The sequence below is a fragment of the Esox lucius genome, chromosome 3 (assembly GCF_011004845.1).
Source record: "Esox lucius isolate fEsoLuc1 chromosome 3, fEsoLuc1.pri, whole genome shotgun sequence".
NCBI classification, from domain to species: domain Eukaryota; kingdom Metazoa; phylum Chordata; class Actinopteri; order Esociformes; family Esocidae; genus Esox; species Esox lucius.
The window spans coordinates 21,454,656-21,476,608 of record NC_047571.1 but is presented as its reverse complement, the minus strand read 5'-3'; the positions used below and the strand labels follow the sequence as shown (position 1 = coordinate 21,476,608).

Genomic DNA, 21,953 nt, shown 5'->3' with positions numbered 1-21,953 from the left:
ACAAATCTCTCCATTTCCACACTCTGGCCATCTTCCTGGATCTTTTCCCACCTTATCTCTGCCCTTCCTCTGTATCATTTTCTTTATCTCTCATCTCAATTAAACAGTAGCACCTCTATCTCTGCTTCGCTCATCTCTTATCTCTCTACCACTTCCCTAAATCTCTTTCCTTCTTTATCTCCATTCATCTCTCCTTGAGTTATTCTTTATCTGTCTATATTTTCTTCATTTCTTCTCCATCTGTCCATCTTTTCTTAATTAATTCTCCATCTGTGCATATTTTCAATTTTTCCATTAAATTCCCAATACTCTCTATTTCCCAGCCATCTTTGCTCGTGCTCTCTCCCTTCCCTGGCTGTTTTTCTCTGTTGCTCTCTCGCTCATTTAAATTTAAATTACATTTTTCAATTTAAAGGGCATTATTGGCCTGGGAAACATTTGTTTACATGCAAAAGCAAGTTGTAAAAAGTTGAACATTACACAAACAAAAGTATCGAAGGGATAAAGGGACAGATGTTTTGTTATTAGCTACTGTAGGTAGTAGGCAGTGTGTGCATCCTGTAGCCTGTCTTCTATCTAGAGCCAAGTCTGCCTGTGACACATGGTCTGTACATAGTCAAGGCTTTACTTCATTCTGTGTCAGACACAGTGATCAGGTATTCAGACACTGTGTACTCTCTGTTTAGGGCATGCAAATCATGTTTATTCTTATAAACTTTCAGTGTGTCAAATAGAAGAAAAAAATAATATATATGTACTCTTCTCTAGAGTCATTTCTGTAGATAGCTGTTTTGTCATGGAAGGTGTGTATCACATATGTGTAGGCGGGTGGAAAATGGAATACCTCTTCTGGTTCATTAGTTATTGTAGTCTAAGGATGAGAACTGCCTGGGACCTCACAATATGATATTATACCAATACGATCATATTGCAGTTCTATGTCATTTGTGATGTGCTCAGTATTGAAATTCTAGTTCGTAATTAATTTCTTATTTATAATCATACACATAACGAAAAGCATTGCTAAAATGTAATACACCTCAATGTAAAACATTTAAGCAACTGCTTTTCCTTTAAGACTTATATTTGAACACATCTTAGAGGAGCTCCTCGGCTACTTAGAAACCTTACTTGGATACAGTTTAAATGCAGTTATTGAGTAAAAAACAGCCAAAGAGAAAACAAAACATTCAATATAAATCTGCAATTATTCAGCATATGAGTCATTAGGGAGACCTGGTGTCCTTTCCAATTGACTAATGTTGCTCTGTTTGAATGTGCCTCCATTATCAAGTTATTTTGATAAATCCTTTGTTGGGTACACTTTTCTGTACTTTTCTGTTTACTATACCACAGGTCAATAAATGTACCAGTCAACTGTCTGTCCTGCCAAATTATGCAGCCTATAACACCAGACTTCATCAATACATTTTTGTGTTTGTGTGTTTTGAAGTGAGGACAATATTGACCATAGTTCTAAACTGTAAATTTAAACTTGAAAATGTTGTTAGAACATTGACACAAAAGACAATTCACTGTAGTCAACTCTTGGAAGATGTTTTATTTAGACTTTTATCCAATTGTTCTTCCCAATATCAATGAATCCAATTCTCAACGAAGGTCCTGCATCACAGCTAATCCCAGTGAGCCTGGTTGAAGTCGAGATGTCTTCTGTATTACATCTGATGCCTTCCTGGTTCTTATCACAGGGTTCACTCAACCTGGAAGTCCAGGTCTGCCTTCTACCTTAGTTGAGCGCACAGGTGCCCTTAGGAGTTGCTAAAGGGCAACTTGGCAAGGCAACCTGATCTGATTACTAATTCTCCAAACCCAGTGGTGTGGGTCAACTGCACCTCTCTCTACAGGACCCCTGTGTTAATCCATGGGCAGGATTCGAACCTTGGTCTTGCAATGATGCTGCTAACTGCGAGGCAGTGAATTCACCGCTACACCATACAAGTGTACCTCCTGACAGATTTTATGAATACAAATGTAACTATAACAAAAGTTCAATAACATTCAGAAATGTTGGCAGCCTCTCTCAATACCCTCTGTACTATCTTTGTCATATTCTAATTGCAGGTAATATTTCAGAGAAATCTGGAAACACTGGGAAGTTACATTAAAATAATTTGTAGATACACTTTTCTGTTCAAATTTGCATTTATTTGTTCTTTTCCATTGACGTCCCTCTAACACACATCTTCTCTTTTCCAGTCAACACCCCCTAACCAACCTTCTCTATCCTCTATCTCCTCTTTCCATCATCACCCCTAACACATCTCCTCTATCTCCTCTTTCCATCATCACCCCTAACACATCTCCTCTATCTCCTCTTTCCATCACCACCCCTAACACATCTCCTCTATCTCCTCCGTTCCATCATCACCCCTAACACATCTCCTCTATCTCCTCTTTCCATCATCACCCCTAACACATCTCCTCTATCTCCTCCGTTCCATCATCACCCCTAACACATCTCCTCTATCTCCTCCGTTCCATCATCACCCCTAACACATCTCCTCTATCTCCTCCGTTCCATCATCACCCCTAACACATCTCTTCTATCTCCTCCATTCCATCATCACCCCTAACACATCTCCTCTATCTCCTCCGTTCCATCAATGCCCCCTCACATACCACCTCTGTCTCTACCTTTCCATCAACGGCAGCTCACGCCCCTCATCTCTTTCCCATCAGCTTCCCGTCATACATAACCTCATTGTCTTCCTTTTTCCCATCAGCTTCCCGTCATGCATAACCTCATTGCTTTCCTTTTTCCCATCAGCATCCCGTCATACGTACCTCATCTCTTTCCTCTGTTTCATCAACGCCTCCTTCACTGCCACACCATCTCTACCCCCGTCACCTCCCTACTCTCCACTCTGCTCACGTAGGGGCCTGTTTCCAGTGATAAGAGGATCAGATGGGGTTAGCATCATCGCTAACAGCTAACTCTCTCCCTTCGTCTCTAATGCTGCCACTAATGAAGCTGTCAGCGCTGATATATCTGCCACTCTAGATGGGTGAGGGAGAGGTGGGGGACGGGGGGAGGTAGAAACAGACATAGAGATAAGGGGTGAGGGGGCTGGAGAGACAGGGTTTAAGGAGGAAGGAGAGAGAGTGGGGGGTGAGGGGGCCAGAGAGAGAGAGAAGAAAACTTCATTACTTGCCATGGTCTTGCAAATAATCTGGTTTACCGGTGAGCGTTAGCTGAGTATTGGGACAGGTTGGAAAGAAACATGTACGTGTATGTGTAGGCAGGAGCCAGTGGACAGTCTTAACTAAATCATTTGTTAAACCTTTGTAAAATCTTGTGGGCTAGTTAGTGCGTTTTAGGGGTAACAAAGCATTATTCCAGACATAATCACAGAACATACAAAGACTGCATGGCACGCCAGACATGACATCTACTGTCCCTGGAAAGGAGAGGGATAGAGCATCTCATCAGGGAAACAAAGGCAACAACATTACAAGCAAATACTTATTTTCATACAGACAATAGAGAACTGTACACTTCCCCACCTGGTATAATACATTTGCTAATTAGCTGGTCCCTGCTGTTTTGCACTACATGGAGACATAAATAAGCACATAGGCTGCAATTTTTTACTTTGATTGGTAACAATAACCACTCTGCTTTAGAAACTGTTCTATTTCGTCTGCCTCACTTGAGCCTGGATGTGCCGAATTCCCTTGCACCGCTGATCGTGTTTTAGCCGTGGTATATTGGCCATACATCACACCCCCTCTTTCCTTATTGCTTAAATAAGCATTGAAAGGAACAGGATAGGGGGAAGAAGATGTGAGGTTTAGACCATTGCTTTTCTTATTGGGTATAATACTGTCCACTGGTAAAAAACTAAAAAAGAAGCATTTTCAATTGGACATCAAATCTATTGGCCTACAAACAGGCTACCATGGAGAGACATAGCATCAAACAGAGCACGCATTAAGCTACCAAATAAACATCCTTACCTTTTGAACTTTTTCCTTCTACAAAGGATTGATGTTACCTTCCGTTATCGTTGAGCGATTAGGTTTTCCTGAGTTTCATTTTCAACAAAGAAGGTTTTCAAATATATCCATATCCACTGTCTCAGTAATTGTGGGCATTTATATGGCTTTCAGATCATTTGAAACCAATACTGCCCAAAGTATTTGAGTTGACAGTCCACTGTCCTTGTCCCCAAACAAGCGGCAATGAAAAGAAAATACATGACCTTTTGTGGAAGAGTGGCCTTCAAAAGCCATTCCCTTGGCACTTCTGTGCCATTAGCAAGTTAACATCTGAAATTGGCTTTTGAAAAGTGTTGTTTCTGGTGTTTGTATTGACGTTCTGATGCTGCTATGTCAGTGTTTTTGTTTTGACATGATTATCATTCTTTTTTAGCCATATAACAATAAAACTGATGCCCATTGTCATCACTTACATCCCACCTCTTCTCACTGACTGTAGCAGAACCGACAAATGCTTCAAAGACAGCAGCCAAATGACAACTATTAGACACACCCAACCTACTGTGCCAGAGACAACTGATTACTTACTACAAATCAACATATATTTTATTCATTATGGTTTTTAGATTTTATGTTTTTTAGGGCAGTTGGTAATGGCCTGAGAGCCCCTGCCTGCTGGCACCCTTTGGTAACAGGCCGGCTTAGCCCAGGGGTTGAAATGTGTCCCTTTGTCAAAATAACCAAATAACCGCTTTTTACCCAAACATAGTTGTTTTTAACCTATGATTTCTTGAGTGGATCTGTTTTTTTCAAAGAGGTTAGATCCTGATAAGGGGACAGAAATGTTGTATAACTGTCGGCATTAGGAGCAAGGTCATGGCATCAGGTCATGCAAAGAGACAGTTTTGTGGTATTAGCTCTAGCCTTTTTAATTGTATTCCCTCCTGAGAATAGTCTAAATCTAGTCCTTAGAATTTCAAATACAGGACAGTTGGTAGGGTAGGTCCTAGAAGATTTTCCTTCTCTAAACTAAAGCGTTGTGGAACACATTGTTATCAACACAGAGGACAGAATGCTGAGACTGGGATGTTATGAGGCGGTTGAGAGGCAGTGTAGAAGGTATAGGGTTTCTGATGAACTGGGTCACGTGAGATATGTGAGAGAATATATTCATGTGTGTGTGAGTTTTTGTGCGCATGTGTATCATGTGTGTTATGTAGGTATGTGTGCGTGTGCGCGCATGTGTGTCAGTGTGTGTCAGAGTGGTATGTGTGCATCCTGAATAACCGTAGGGGGGTTGATGTCACTCGTCTCCTGACTGTCTGACTGACTCCTCCATTCTGACCAGGCACAGATACCCTGGAAACAACCACAACGCCCCGCACTGTGGAAGACCCACCACTCCATTCACACAGCGTTTTTCCAGACGTACGACTGCCTTTGATCTGATATGTTCTGTGTGACTTCACAGTAGCCAGCTCAACCACAGTGCTAAATGTTTTTTTTCTCTAGTCATAAATCTCTCTCCCCCTCAGATATAACCATGGCGCTGTCTGACAGAAAATGTCAACCAGAGTGAAATTCTACCTCGGATGGAGTGAGGGATGTTTGAGGGTATTACTTTACACTCTAAACAATATGGTTTTGGTGGTGGTAATGTTGGTAGTGATATGATATTACCAGATAGTATATAACATTGTACGAAGGCATTTAAATGGCCGGATGCTTTTATCCTAAGTGACTTAACACAATCAACTAAGACAGTTAGCTGGCTATATTTGGCCCATGCAGGAATCCAACTCAATTCGGTTTTTCCAAGCACCATGTCATCTAATAACATAAACCATTTTAGACTGAAATAAACATTGTCTGCTTTGCCAGTGTCTTGTTTATGAGTCATTCCTGGAGGACATGACTAATGGATAATGCAGGCTATATAAAGTATACTGTGTCAGAAATCAACAACCCTGCAAGCGAAGTGGGGGGGGGGCAGGGGGGTTGTGTGTGTAGTACCTGCACGCATATGTGTGAATGTGGTGGTGTTATTTACTAGAATTACATATGAGTGTGTGTGTGTGTGCGTGTGTGCGTGTGTAAGCAGGGCAGCAGGTGTTCCTTGGACTCCAGTGAGGTTATTGAGATGCCTGACCCTTGGACCGCAGGTCAGGGGGGACAGACTTCTCCTGTCCTTTGATGAGCACTTAACTGACCTTGAGGGCACACATGAACTGAGGGAGTTCGTGTGGGAGTGTGTGCGTGCGTGTGTGTGTATACATATACATATGTGTGTATGTGCACATGTGTGCTTGTTTATGTGTGTCTGTGTGTGCTTCTTTGCCTGAACCCAGCTGCCCGATGATCTGATTCACTCTGACAGGGCAGCAGGACACAACAATAAAAATGCCTATTTTCTCTCTCCATTTCTTCTGTTTTTTTTCTCTCTCTCTCTCTCTTTCTCAATTACTGTCATCCCTCTCTCATGTTTCTCTCCCACAATCTTTTTCTCTGACCGCCCCCCCATCTCTTTCTCTCTGTGAACCATAATCCAGCAGAGTTAACACTTGTCACAAAAACCCAATCTTCCATATTTCATAGGCAGGCAGAAAATTCTGTGGCTCTCTCAGCTGGAACAGTGATGTGAAACGCTTCCCCCCAGCTCAACTGACAACATGGTTGAGACGTTCAATATGTTTACTCATCTTAATCAATTGTTCCTTGTCCCTGTATTCACTTAACTCCAAATTTAAATTGAATTGAAATACTCGCATGTCTTCGCATCTGAAAAAAAAACATCACTGGTTGTCATTTTCTAAACATCACTGGTTGTCATTTATGAATTTCAATGTGCCAGATGAAACCAGTTGGGATATTTTCTCTCTCCTCTCTCTCTCTACGTTGTGTTCCAGTCCACCTCTTGCTAGAGGATCCCTAAGCCTGGCAGCAGAGCCAATTGTGAAGCCCAACAGCCTGAGCAGTGGATAGACAGCGCGCGAGAGAGAGGATAAGAGCAAATGGGCAGAGAGCGAGACACACTGAGATAGAGGCGCTCTGTGAAAGAGGCAACAGCTACAGCAACAGAGCCAACCCGCTCCCTCTCTCTCTCTCTCTCTCTCTCTCTCACACACACACACACACACACATACACATAGACCCACTGGAAAGCGCTGTGTCTGGGGAGGAGATCTCACAGACTCCTTTTCCATTTGGGTCTCTGGGGCTCGTTTTTGGATACCAAGGTGTTGAGAAAAGGGTGTTTGCGAAACCAAGAGAAACCGTGAAGACAGACGGACGCTGGGAGGTATGTTTGGCTGCTGCTGATCCCAGGGGCTGACAACAAAACAGGCGGAGAGGAGGAGGAGGCATCTGAAGACCTGAGGATTGGAGGAGAGGAAGACTGGCACATGTAGAGCTGATCAAACTTATGGACAGAGAGGAGAAAAGCCGAGAGGAGAGTGGGACAGTGGCGGGGCAGGACACACGCACATAAACACAAACACACACCGATGAGGAGAGGGCAGGAACCACGCTTCAGTTCTGGGTGAGTTAACTTCTTCTGACAGTAACCAGGAGCCAAACACACACATGCACGCATGCACACTCATATCACACAAGGACATAAACGCCACACACGCCCGCACACGCGTGTGCGCACAAACAGATGCACGTACATACTCAAGATGACAGATGCAGGCATCATGCAAAAACATGGTAGATCTCCTGTCTATGGTCAGGAAGACCTCTTCCGTTACCCTCATGTATCTCCAGGGTTTCCAGAGAGAACAAGGTAGAGGGAGCTTAATTGTTTACCACTGGATAAATGTGTTTGTTTACCTGAGGCTTATATTGGATGATTGCAGTGGATCGGCTTGGTAACTGCACAGCATCTAGCCAGAGAAGTGATTGACAACGTGGTGTATGTATGTGGTTGACTTGTGTTTGCAGGCAGCCCAACATCTGTTGTGAACTCTCTGTTATTCCAAAAGCAGCATTTCAGAAGAGATCTCGTCGCCTGTCTTGTTGATGTAGTGAATGTCACATGGCCTAATGTAGAGACCTATGTCCCGCAGAGAAATTCTTGTAGCCCATGAGAACATTACAGGATCGTGTTTGTAGGCTTTACCGTGTTGTGTGAAAGTCTCTCCGTCTTTCTGCCTCTCTCTGTTTGGCTCTGTGTTTGAGTTCTCGGTCCGTTGCACTGGGATTGAAAGACAGTCAAGCTGCAACGCTGTGCTCCGTTTGTGTCAGCAAATTACAATGAGTTTAAATATTTTAGTAACAGAGAAAAATAACAACTTATTGCACTCGATAGAAGAATACCTGAGAACACGCTTGGTCACATATACGCTGATGTTACAGTTCTCTATACTTCGCTGTTTTGCAAATGGTCACATGATTTCTAGCAATTAATTTGTTTTCTACTGTCATGCTCTTTTGTCATAAAAATGTGGGTATGATGGGAGAATTATCTGAATTACCTTTTGGAAGGCAGACTGATTATATTAGACATTCAATGAACTATAAGCTTGGGTTAATATCCAGACTTAAGGCTTGGTTGACTGCAGAGTCATTCAGCCTGGGATGATTTCTGACCCGATTCCCTGGGGGCTGGAACATAAATATGATAAGCCTGTAATTACAATATAAATAAATATAAACCACTGCAAACCATTACTTGTTGGAAACAGATTCCATAAATTCCCAATAAAAACAAACCATGTTTTTATGTGGACTATGACAGTCTGGTTACGGGCGTATTTGGAATAGTATATAAATCTGAAGGACGTATGGTTTGAAATGCATCAAATAGGTATCGGGAAATTCAAAAGAACAACAAGCAAGTGTATCAGGCAATATTTTTTCATTCCCTAGTCTGATTTAATGCCTGTCAGTTTTGTTGTAAGGTGTATGTGTTTTTCTCCGACTCTTGTCTTCCTGGATTTATAATAATATAAAAATATGTTGTAGCTTAAACAATAAATACAGAAATATGTATTCAACCCCTAAAAATTAATACTTGGTTGGTCAGTTTTCTGCAGAGCTCTTGATATAACTGACCGTATTACTCTGCTCACAGCCACTGTAGCTCATTCAAAGTGATTGTTGTCCTCACCGTGGCTTCTCTCATAGGTTTCCTTATTGTTGGGTTTTGAGGGTCAGGATTTTCTCGGCAGTGTCTGTGTGGTGTGACGCAGCTTCTGCTTTGCAGTTGGATTATAGATACAACTCTGCTGACTGGGATATCCAAACAATTGGATATTATTTTGTGCCCTTGTGTTCCCAATCTCTAAACATGTATTACTTTATCTCATACTACTGTAGAAAGTTCTTACATCTTTGTTTTTTTTTTAGATTCACAGCCTGACCAATGGTCCTTACTCAGTGTGGTTTTTATCCAGAAAATGGAACAGCAACTTATCTTGTTCACAGGTAGAGACCAATGGTAAGGTTACGGTGTCCCTGTTAGGGCACAATTTAATCTGTGTTAACTGAAAGCTTCCACAGCACTGGGGATGAATAGATATCGTTAGTATCGTACTTCAGTTTCACTCATAAATATTTCCCAACATAAAACAAATGTCACTTTTTTAAGTTTAATAGATTTTGGATAGCAGTTTTTTTTTTGAAGAAACTATTAAAACCAGAAAGAAATGTCAATGTAACGTTTGTAATTCGGAAAAATGAAAAAACTGGTCAAGGGTTTGAAAACCTTTGCAAGATGCTGGTTGTATTTTGTATTTATGTTTGGGCAACATTACTGGCACCTTAAATAATGATGAGTGAATAAGATTGCAGAAAACAGAATCCTTCCAGATCTTTGAAATCCATTGTTCTTGCTTACGAACTATCCTCTCCAATTCAATTCACAAGTTTTCAGTGGGATTCAAAATAGCCATAGTAAAATGTTTGTTTTGTGGTCTTAACTAAAGTAATGTAAGTTTGGGATCATTGTCTTTTTGGAGGATCAACTTCTGACCATTTTATAAATGTCATCCTCTTATATTTGTTGGTTTATCTCAATAATATTTTTTCTGGCAAACCTTTCAAAATGTCTGTTGGCATGGAGGTGTCTTTTTATTGTTTATTTAGAGACTTTGTGACCTCAAGATGTAAACAAGTCCTGTAACTCCTTAAGGTCTGTGGCTCTCAGAGATTTAGCCTCTCGGCCCATCTTCTGTTTGTTGAGCAAGATGTTCTTTGGTCCTCTACAAGACAGGTTTTACCATGGTTCAACTGATTTAGAAATGTTCCTTAATAATGGTTTATATAAGTTTTAAGCAGTGTTTATTTACCCATTGTATAACTGGAAATTATCGGGAGATTGAGCCTGGAATACCATGCACGTCTTTCAATAAAAACCTAGTAACAAATAACTTAGGTTGGACGTGATTCCAGGTCTTTTGCTCTTTTGTGGTACAGAAACAACATGGGCTTCCTTGTTTTAAATGGCCAGTTCAGGGCTGACGCCATTCTGGCTGGCTTGGTACCTGCTAACCTGGATGATTTTCTTGAATGTGTTTACTCAGCAGTCGTCAGCTGCCACAAGTGATCAGGATATGTTATGTGATAGTACCACAGTGACAGTCAGGGTTTGTTTGCTTCTCTCTCTAGTGTATCTCATTCTCTCTCTCCCTCTAACACTCTTTATATCTCCTCACTCTCTCTTTCTCTCAGCATCCCCCTCTCTCTCTACGCCCCCTCTCTTTCTTGCGCTACATCTCCCCCTCTCTCATTGCCTCTCTACATTCCTCTTTCGCTCTTCCTCTTTCTGACTCTACTCAGTTCTCCTCCCCTATCTCCTGCGTGATGACAAGGCTCAAGGGGGGTTAGTCTAGCTGAAGAATTGTAACATTCACCCCCAAAAGTACAAACCAATTACTGAATCTGGCCAGACCTACAACCATGTGGTCATTCTCAAGGCAGGTCTCTGACAGGGGACTTCTATTTAACTGGGAATATGCATTGCAGTCCCCCTAAAGCAGGGGGGTCAAACCGGTTCCACGGAGCGCCGAGTGTCTGCAGGTTTTCGCTCTCACCTTGTACTTGACTAATTAGGTCACTAATTGGTTAGTTTAGGCCTGGTTAGTAAAGGTCTGAACTGGGAAAAACCAAAAACCTGAAGACACTCGGCCCTCCATGGAACCGGATTGACCCCCCCACCCTAAAGGAAAACACATGAATGAATGTACCAACTTGCCCACATCCTCCACAACAATCCTCAACCTGTTTTGTATTCTAATATTAAACCATTGTTTGCCCAGACTTTTCCCTTTGAGATAGAGATCTCCATTAGAAGTGAGACAACTCTTCTCTATGTGGCCCCCCTTAACCACCAAGCCTACTGCCACAAACAACACACAGTCTGTCGCACACAACACACAATCTGTCGCACACGACACACAGTCTACTGTCAGACAACACACAGTCTACTATCGCACACAACACACAGCTACTATCACACACAACACACTGTCTACTGTCACACACAACACACAGTCTAGCACACTAGTGCGTTCTCAATTATTCCTGCCTCCCTCTTTAAGACTTTATTCAGTTTTAATTTGAAATGCTTCATTGGCACGTGGAAAAGAATACGTACAGTTTCAATAATAAATAACAAAAGTGGGTCAAAATCAGTAAAAACAAGTAAATACAACATTTGTAAAAAAAAAAGTACATTATTACCTATATACAGTGTTTGGAAATCAAGTATGAACCATTTACAATATTGTTGGTGTTTTTCGCTGGTTGCCCTTTTCAATAGGCAACAAGATCTTGGTGCTGTTTTTGCACACTGCTGTATTCAGTGATGCCGATGGGGGGGGGAGACAACTGTGAATGTTGTCCCGGGCCAAGGCCTGGGGGGGGGCCCATTTGGTTGGCTTACATATAATTATTAATTTGTCAGTCAGTGTTGTATTCAGTACTGTCCAGAAAGTTAACAGTTTTTAAACAGAAGAATTGCATTGATGAAGGGATTCACGGTTTTTAGTCTTTGCTGTTTTTTTATACAGCATTATGATTAAACCCTTTTCTGTAAAAGTTGTTTGTTCTACCAACAGCCAATCAATGATACCCTGACACCTACAGCCAATCAGAGTGATACCCTAACACCAACAGCCAATCAGGGTAATACCCTAAACACCAGTGCCAACATAACTTTGTTAAAGCTGCACTACTTTGGATTTATACAGTAAAAAAAAATAATTAAGTGCTTATGTCATTTGATCATTTTTGGAGCATGCCACTACTTCCCAGCCAATCCCATTCGCCTTCTGCGAGGCAGGCTTTCCTCCTTGGCTTATTTTGCCTGGATGATATTATATATAGCATAATTATGCCGTAAGGGGTGAAGTTTGCTTACTGTAAGAAACTATAGAGACCAGGACATCAGTCAGTTCCTCCCTTGTCTACTACAGCATACACTGCAAAAATAGTAAAGCGAAAGAAGGCTTAGACCAACTCTCTGTAGCTAGCTACCCGAAACCCTAAGCTAACATTAGCAAGGCTAAGAAGAACGTTGCCGAACTCTGAGTTAGTGCTTTTTTTTGGAACAAGTAATTAAATTTTTCATATTTTTATTCAGAACGTGATTCTCTATTGGGCATTGGTGCAGAATCGCTTTCTGATGGATGAGTAATTGCAAAATGCTGTAATTGTTTTTTTTACTGAAAAAATCCTACATAGTGGAGCTTAAAATGTTTTAATATGTAACCAATAAATGTGTCTAAACACAGTACTGTAGCTACCATGCAACCAAAACTAGGAGCACAGAAATGGAAGGACAAAATCTAAAAGAGAACGTCTAAATACTTGTAGCAGTTTTGGACAGTCATTTAATTACTATTAATTTTGTTTTTGTCCTGTGGTTTGGGTCCTAAATGTTACATTCTGTCCCGGGCCCTGTCATTCCTGTCTGCATCCCTGGCTGTAGTTCACCTAAAAGATATGGGAGTCAGGGCCGTCACCAGGTATCCTGGGCCTCCTGAAAAGATATATCCCCGGGCCTCCTCGCTTATAGATGATATTGATATTATGATGAGTGGTCCCGTGGGTCCCGGGAATCACATCCCCTTTCCCAGGGTTAGTGACAGCCCTGATGGGAGTTTGTCAGTGTTTGATTTATTTTCAAATTCTTTGGGTTAGTCACACTGGTCAGGTATTGAGACACTCTGTATTGAGAAAAGAATCTGGAAAGAATCACAGTTTTTGCTTTCTTATGATTTGTTTTTGTCTAAGTATGTTGTTGTTCTGGGGCTTTACGGGGTCTGTTTGTTAGTTAACTGAGCCCCAAAACCAGCTGTTAGGAGGCTCTTCTGTAGGATTTTGCAGGTTTTCCTACTTACAAAGCATGTAGAGGTCTGTCATTTTTATCACATGTACACTTCAACTGTGAGAGACGGAATCTAAAACAGAAATCCAGAAAATCACAATGTATGATTTTTTTTATAATTAATTTGCATTTCATTGCATGACATAAGTATTTGTGTGGCTTTTTCATTAATTTTGTTTCCATTTCGTACCCTTTAGCCAACACCTCATCAACTAAGGTGTGCGTTTCTTCTACCTTTATCCTGTGTAAGTATTTGATCACCTACCAACCAGTAAGAATTCCGTCTCTCACAGACCTGTTAGTTTTTCTTTAAGAAGCCCTCCTGTTCTCCACTCATTACCTGTATTAACTGCACCTGTTTGAACTTGTTACCTGTATAAAAGACACCTGTCCACACACTCAATCAAACAGACTCCAAGCTCTCCACAATGGCCAAGACCAGAGAGCTGTGTAAGGACAACAGGGATAACATTGTAGACCTGCACAAGGCTGGGATGGGCTACAGGACAATAGGCAAGCAGCTTGATGAGAGGACAACAACTGTTGGCGCAGTTATTAGAAAATGGAAGAAGTTCAAGATGACGGTCAATCTCCCTCGGTCTGGGGCTCCATGCAAGATCTCACCTTATGGGGGATCAATGATCATGAAGAAGGTGAGGGATCAGCCCAGAACTACATGGCAGGACCTGGTCAATGACCTGAAGAGAGCTGGGACCACAGTCTCAAAGAAAAGCATTAGTAACACACTACGTCGTCATGGATTAAAATCCTGCAGTGCACGCAAGGTCCCCCTGCTCAAGCCAGCACATGTCCAGGCCCGTCTGAAGTTAGCCAATGACCATCTGGATGATCCAAAGTAGGAATGGGAGAAGGTCATGTGGTCTGATGAGACAACAATTGAGCTTTTTGGTCAAAACTCCACTCGCCGTGTTTGGAGGAAGAAGAAGGATGAGTACAACCCCAAGAACACCATCCTAACTGTGAAGCATGGAGGTGGAAACATCATTCTCTGGGGATGCTTTTCTGCAAAGGGGACAGGATGACTGCACCGTATTGAAGGGAGGATGGATGGGGCCATTTATCACGAGATCTTGGCCAACAACCTCATTCCCTCAGTAAGAGCATTGAAGATGGGTCGTGGCTGGGTCTTCCAGCATGACAACGACCTGAAACACACAGCCAGGGCAACTAAGGAGTGGCTCCGTAAGAAGCAACTCAAGGTCCTGGAGTGGCCTAGCCAGTCTCCAGATCTAAACCCAATAGAAAATCTTTGGAGGGAGCTGAAAATCCCTGCTACAGTGTGTGCAAACCTGGTCAAGAACCACAGGAAACATATGATCTCTGTAATTGCAAACAAAGTTTCTGTACCAATATTAAGTTCTGCTTTTCTGATTAATCAAATACTTATGTCATGCAATAAAATGCTAATTAATTAATGACAACATTTATGTTTCAATAAGATTTACATAATATATAAAATAAAATGTTCTGTTTACACTTACAATGTTTACACTTACAAGTGTCGTACACCAAAAGGTCATTGTCAGCGTATGCACACAGTACCTTGACCTGTCAAAATATTGCTTTAGGGCAACAGATCTAGATAGTTGGCGAGCTTGCTTGTTTAGTTAGTTATTTATTTTGTTAAACTAACATTTTATTTTAGTCAAAAAACTAGTGATGGAAGTCACTTGGATTCAAATATTTTTTTTAAATATAAAAAATTACTTTTCATTGGCTTTTTTTTTATCTGGAAGCAAGCTAAATCTGACGCTAGCATTCCCAACAATAACCACAAACAAAATTTTATTACTGATTTCTGTTTTTAAAAAAAGTCAAATTAGCGCTTATTGTACAGTCATAAATTAGCATTACAGCTACTGATTGTGCTGGGCCAGCCATTCAAATATCATATTAAACAAAAGAGAATAGTGTTGGGGATAACCAGTGCAGCACAAATAAATTTGATTACGTTCCACCAAAAGCTAGCTAGCCAACTAGCTGTTGCTGAGTTAGCAAACAAATATTCACTAATTCTCCTAACGCCAGATGCTGCAATGTATACAGCTGTTTAAAAGAGACTACTGTAAAGAATAAGTGCGGTTGGGCAGGCAAACTCATATTTGATCCTTCATGAAGCAATCTGTTTGTGTCACAGAGAGTTAGCCTCCCTTTACTATATATTTGGGCTTGTTGTCAACAATGGGAATTGTCCATTCAGCTCCTGTGTCTTAGCTCACTAATATAAAACTCATATCCAGCTATATATTGCATTCATAGAGAAGTAATCTGTCAGGGGTAACTGTAGTGAACGTTTTACATTTACCTCGAATGGGGATGATTTAGACGTTCACATTTTGACAGTGGTAAAACATTTATAGCACACATAAATCCGGCATCAGGTTTTGTATATCTAAATAAAACTATTGTTGAATAAAGAAGCCCGTAGCTTCCCACAGCAAGAGGAATGGTTCAGAGAGACAACAATGAAGTTAAAAGGTTGAGAGAGAGAAAAAACGGAGGAAAATACAGAACAGCAAATGTTGCTGAAAACCAAAACTGAGAAGAGGAATGAGGAAAAGAGGGCAAAGAGGAAGACAGAAACAGACCGGAGCAGGAAGTGGATTTCATTTTCTTTGACAAAGTAAAAGAATATGAAATGCTTAGCCTCTGCATTGACGGGGAGAGAATACTGATGTCTCTCTGGTCTCAGGGCACAGCAGGGAGGGGACGATTTAGCAGAGAGAGAAGGCAGTGTGGACAGAGTGGAGAGGAGAGAGGGAGATGTGATGATTTCTGCCAACCACGGGGAGAAGGAGAGTGGGATGGGAGAGGGAAAGAGAGAAACAGGGGCAAGAGAGAGGGTGTTAGGAGTATAAAAATCCTCTCATTTCATTTTGGTGGTCTCCTCTGTCGCTCAGAGCTATGAAAACCTCAGCAGGGGGAACATTTTAGAAAAAAGCATGAAGGGCTGCTTGATGGGGGGATGAAGGAGGAGAGGATTTGAAAGGAGGAGTGAATCTGAGGATTGCTTAGACAAGGGAGAACGAGGCAAGGAAGGAGGCGGGAGATTAAATATGTTCAAAGGAGGACAGGTTTAGAAGAAAAGAGTGTGTCATATAATTATATGGGTTTGTGTAGGTAAGCTGAGTGTGTGTTGTGAGTTTGACCTTGGAAAACATTGGCTACCAAAGTGAGCGTTTAAAGGTAATTCCTTATTATTATTATTATTTGTCCACACAGGGGTTCCTGCACAGAAAACACACATACATGTTACCAACATGTATTCCCATTAAATAACGATTTTCCCCACCTTAGCTTTAACAACAACCTTAACCTGCGTCCCTAACAAAGAGGAATGAGGAAAATAACTCAAAGAGGAAGATAAAACAGAGCCGGGTGAGAAATGGAACTTGGAAAAGTCAAAAAATTAAGGTATATGAAATATCTTACGCCATGATTTTAAATTTTTTTTGGAAAATGTATTTGAATACCTGAAGTGCCGGCAGAATGTCTGTAAAATGTATTTTCTTTCTGTCAATATACAGTTTTTTATGTGCTACAACACAGTCAATATTATGTGAATTCAATAACCATTTAGTTTTGTCTTACTTCATTATGCAGCCCATATTCACTCACCTAAAGGATTATTAGGAACACCTGTTCAATTTCTCATTAATGCAATTATCTAATCAACTAATCACATGGCAGTTACTTCAATGCATTTAGGGGTGTGGTCCTGGTCAAGACAATCTCCTGAACTCCAAACTGTGAAGCCACAACATGCACAATCTTGATGCGGATGGGCTGCAACAGCAGAAGACCCCACCGGGTACCACTCATCTCCACTACAAATAGGAAAAAGAGGCTACAATTTGCACAAGCTCACCAAAATTGGACAGTTGAAGACTGGAAGAATGTTGCCTGGTCTGATGAGTCTCGATTTCTGTTGAGACATTCAGATGGTAGAGTGAGAATTTGGCGTAAACAGAATGAGAACATGGATCCATCATGCCTTGTTACCACTGTGCAGGCTGGTAGTGGTGATGTAATGGTGTGGGGGATGTTTTCTTGGCACACTTTAGGCCCCTTAGTGCCAATTGGGCATTGTTTAAATGCCACGGCCTACCTGAGCATTGTTTCTGACCATGTCCATTCCTTTATGACCACCATGTACCCATCCTCTGATGGCTACTTCCATCAGGATAAAGCACCATGTCACAAAGCTCGAATCATTTCAAATTGGTTTCTTGAACATGACAATGAGTTCACTGTACTGAAATGACCCCCACAGTCACCAGATCTCAACCCAATAGAGCATCTTTGGGATGTGGTGGAACGGGAGCTTCGTGCCCTGGATGTGCATCCCACAAATCTCCATCAACTGCAATACGCTATCCTATCAATATGGGCCAACATTTCTAAAGAATGCTTTCAGCACCTTGTTGAATCAATGTCATGTAGAATTAAGGCAGTTCTGAAGGCAAAAGGGGGTCAACACAGTATTAGTATGGGGTTCCTAATAATTCTTTAGGTGAGTGTATTTATCAGAACTATATTTTTGCCAAACATTGCCAAACACACCATCGCCTTTGAACCACTAATGAGGTGTTTTCTTTACCAGCTTCATGGTTGTGTTGAATTGGTATGTCAGGGCCATAAGGTGAGTTTTATCTCTTCAGCATTTCACTCCATTAACTCGAATTACAGAAGAACTCAGGGTGTTTTGCGACGTGTGTGTGTGTGTGTGGGTCTGACGGGGTTGGGGTAAATCTTTAGGAATGAACCTGACTTCTGGTTCTTACTAAATCAGCTACCCTGAATAAAAGAGAGTGTTGACATTGGCTGTGATTTAAACGGTTCAGAGTGTGTGTGTGTGTGTGTCAGTGTGGGTCTATGAAACCTTGGTTCCACACAAACAGGCACTGTGAATGAGACCAGACGGTTGGTTGGATTAAGGGCCAGAGGTGAACAATAGCTTTTCTCTGTACACTGTGGAGTGTGCAGAGATCAATCTCCCTTGCTCTCATTCCCCCCTATTCTCTCACATTCCCTCCTAGCTCCCTCGTCCTTTTCACTCTCTCCCCATCTTCCGTGTCCCCTCCTCTCTCACCCCATTTTATGTCTCCCCTCCTTCTCTCTCTCCCTTTCTCTCCCCTCCTTCTCTCTCTCCTCTCCTTCTTTGTCTCTCTCAGGTCAGCTCAAGGTGCTTTATTAGCATTAGTTATGTGTTACAGCCACAAAGCAGAATACTATAAATTATATTTGATTGGCTATCCGTGCCTAGTGTTGTCTCTGTCCCTCTCCCTTTAGCCAGGAGTCAGCCTTCTAGCTGGATAACTAAATCCTCACAAAAACATTGATGGACCAGCTGACTAAACTCTCTCTCCTTCTCATTCTCTCTGTTCTTACAAGACCAAATGTTCTGCCTGTTCTCCTGCCTCACAGGCCAGCTACTACAATGGATCTCTGTGCTGTCTCGGCTGGTCGCTCTAACAACATTAGACCATTGTATCTTTTCAGTCTTTGGCGGTGGCTTACTCAGCTGTCATAAACTGCACTCAACAAAGAGAAGGATTGTGGAAGACTTCTTGGGAACCCCAACATGTTTTCAGTGGAAGCCTTTAAGAGGTTTTATAATGGCCTCACAAATAACATTTTGTACTACAGGAAAAGTCAAAACACCTGTATGTGTTCAATTCTTGGAGCTTGATGGGGTGGATTGCTGACCAGAAACTGTATCTATTTAGCATTATTTTGTGGCCTGTCACCTCTTTACAATGAGTGAACGATTCAGCTCACCTGTCCTCTATTCAAAGGTGTCTGTCTACCTTCCGTCTCCCTTTCCACCTGTTCCCTGGAACTAAAGACGCATGTTACTCAGCATTCATTCAATTATTAATGTGGGTTGAACTGTTTCACCTGTTTAATAGCATGTGTGTGTGTGTGTGTTCTTTGTCCATCATTGAATGTTAATGCAGGTCAAGTAGTTTCACCTGCCTCTTTAATAATGCAACTCAATTAATGGCCATCCAGAGGAACCAGAGGCTCAGTGCTTTTCTCCTATCTTCTCCTCTCCACTACTTTTCTTCTCCTCTATTCTCCTTTCCTCCTCTTCTTTTCTTCTCCTCTCATCTCTTTTCTTCTGACATTTCTCCTCCTATTTTCTCCTACCATGTCCTTATTCTTCACTCTACTTCTCATCTCTTTTCCACTCTTTTCCTCTGTTAAAATGTGTGCGTATTCCCTTCTACTGTATGTCTTCCTGTGTATGAGTCATTGTAGTTGTTTTTGTGTGTGTGTGTGTGTGTGTGTGAGTGCGTGTGCGTGTTTGTGAGTGTGTGTATTTGTGTCTGCATGTGCGTATGGTTGAGTGAGTGCGAGTGTCCTCTTTCCCTGCTTGTCATTTGATAAGCCCAAGGTTAGTGATCAGATCTGGTATGCTGTCAGTAAGCTGTGGGAAATTAATTGACATTTTTAATCAAAATAGCCTTTGGTGATTTGGATTACTGTACAAAGTGTCCTGTCTAACTGACATGGTTGAGACCGTTGTGTTTTTTGTGGAAAGGTCCCGTCCCTGGCGACCAAGGTGTGTGTTACTGATGCCTCGCAGTCTGAACTCTGTCGAGGTGTGTGTGTGTGTGTGTGTGTGCGTGGTTGCATCCGATGCCATCTGTTGGTCAGGAGAGGAGGGCAGGAGGCGGGATGCTGCCCTGGAGTGCTTCATTACCTCCAACCACACGACACTAAAGGACTCTGACTCTCATACCAAGGTTTTGTGGTGTGTGTCTCATTGAATATCTGTGTGTGTGTGTGTGTGTTTTTTTGGTGGGGGGGTAGTCAGCAGCAGCTGAACAGATAGGTATGTGTATGTGGGATTGAGGGGTCAGACATAACCCTCAGGTTCTGAAGCCCTCAGGAGTTAGATTGGGTCTTCAGTTTTAAGGTTAGATTGCTTAGCTGAGCATCAATTTCATCTGGGCCCACGCACACACAAAAACACTGTTCCTCTTTCTCACATCCATTCCTTAGTTGTCAGAGTTATCGACAAGATAATGTTTACACACTATCTTGGTGCTGTTTTTCTCCCCTGTTTGCTTGGTGATTTAGCTGTAGATGTTAAACCTTGTCCGCTCTCTCTCTTTCTTTCACCATGACCCCCTCCTCCTTATCTCAGTAGATGAATGGCTCTTGAAGGACTAGCAGAGCTTAAGGAGAGTGTTAATCAGTGTTCAATCTCAATGAGCTGTCCTCTCTGATACTCTGTACTCCTTTGGCTGGTTGAGTTTGTCCCCTTGATTTATTACAATTCTGAGGTTCAGTTTGCTTCACATCTACATGTCTCACTTGGACGCTTGTCCTCCCTTTTAAAAATGTGCATTTAGTTTCTGTATTGAGCATCCAATATTACACTCTAAATCATCCTGTAGTACCATCCTGCAATATCATACTGTACAATCATACTGTCTATTATCATAGTGCAGTATCATACTGTATATTATCATAGTGCAGTATCATACTGTAGAATCATACTGTATATTATCATATTGTATATTATCATAGTTCAGTATCAGACTGCAGAATAATAATTTATGGTGTATTTTCATTCTGCAGTATCAAAATGTAGATTAATGGTTTACTGTGTAGTATCAAACTGTAAAATCACACAGTATAGTATCATATTGCAGTATCGGACTGTAAAATCATAGTGTATAGTATCATACTGCAGTATCAGTCTGTAGAATCACACAGTATAGTATCATATTGCAGTATCAGACTGTAAAATCATACTGCATAGTATCAAATTGCAGTATCAGACTGTAGAATCACACAGTATGGTATCATATTGTATTATCGGACTGTAAAATCATAGTGTATAGTATTATACTGTAGTATCAGACTGTAGAATCACACAGTATAGTATCATATTGCAGTATGGGACTGTAAAATCATAGTGTATAGTATCATACTGCAGTATCAGACTGTAGAATCACACAGTATAGTATCATATTGCAGTATCGGACTGTAAAATCATAGTGTATAGTATTATACTGCAGTATCAGATCGTAGAATAATACTGTGCAATAGATGCAAACATTTTCCGGATGCAAAGTATTGTTTTGAGCGTTAGAGATTTTAAATATGAAAGATTCCTACAGGGTAACATGGGGAAAAACGCCCCCTTCAAAATCAATGGCACTCATTCATGAAACCTTCTCGGAAGACATCTCACATTTGAACGTTGGGAGAGACTTACGATCAACTCTAAGTGTGATTCACGAAACTGTCGCACCTGGTCGAAATGAGCGTAGATGTCATCACAGATTGATAACTTGAATAGAGGCCGTGGATGCGAGAACGCGCTGCACCAGCCCTTTTTTACATATGACACACACGTCATTTATGCGGATGTGGCGATCAGCAACCTATGAAATCATTTAATAGTTGGCTGAAAAGGTGTGATGATACAGAGGAAACTTGTATTTGATTAAGACTATTGGCAGCCGTAAAACTGGGCGTTTTACCCAGGGGGCGCCTTGCCCCATGTTACCCTATTACGGTGCAACATAGACATTCTCTTCTTTGTCAAGATGGTTAAACAATTTGTATGTCCATGCAGTGGCAATTGGTTCTAAATGTTTCAACCTCTGTGTTGAGAAAT

General features: G+C 41.5%; 1 protein-coding gene across 1 annotated transcript in view; it reads left to right on the top strand.

Annotated features, from left to right (window-relative positions):
* Positions 1 to 6,954: 6,954 nt before the first annotated feature.
* The window catches only part of LOC105020603 (leucine-rich repeat and immunoglobulin-like domain-containing nogo receptor-interacting protein 3), a 62,989-nt gene continuing 47,990 nt past the window's right edge, over positions 6,955 to 21,953 (top strand). Inside the window, exon 1 of the mRNA XM_010887772.5 lies at positions 6,955 to 7,498. The gene's annotated coding sequence lies outside the window, so the exon portion shown is untranslated. The remainder of the gene's footprint in view (positions 7,499 to 21,953) is intronic.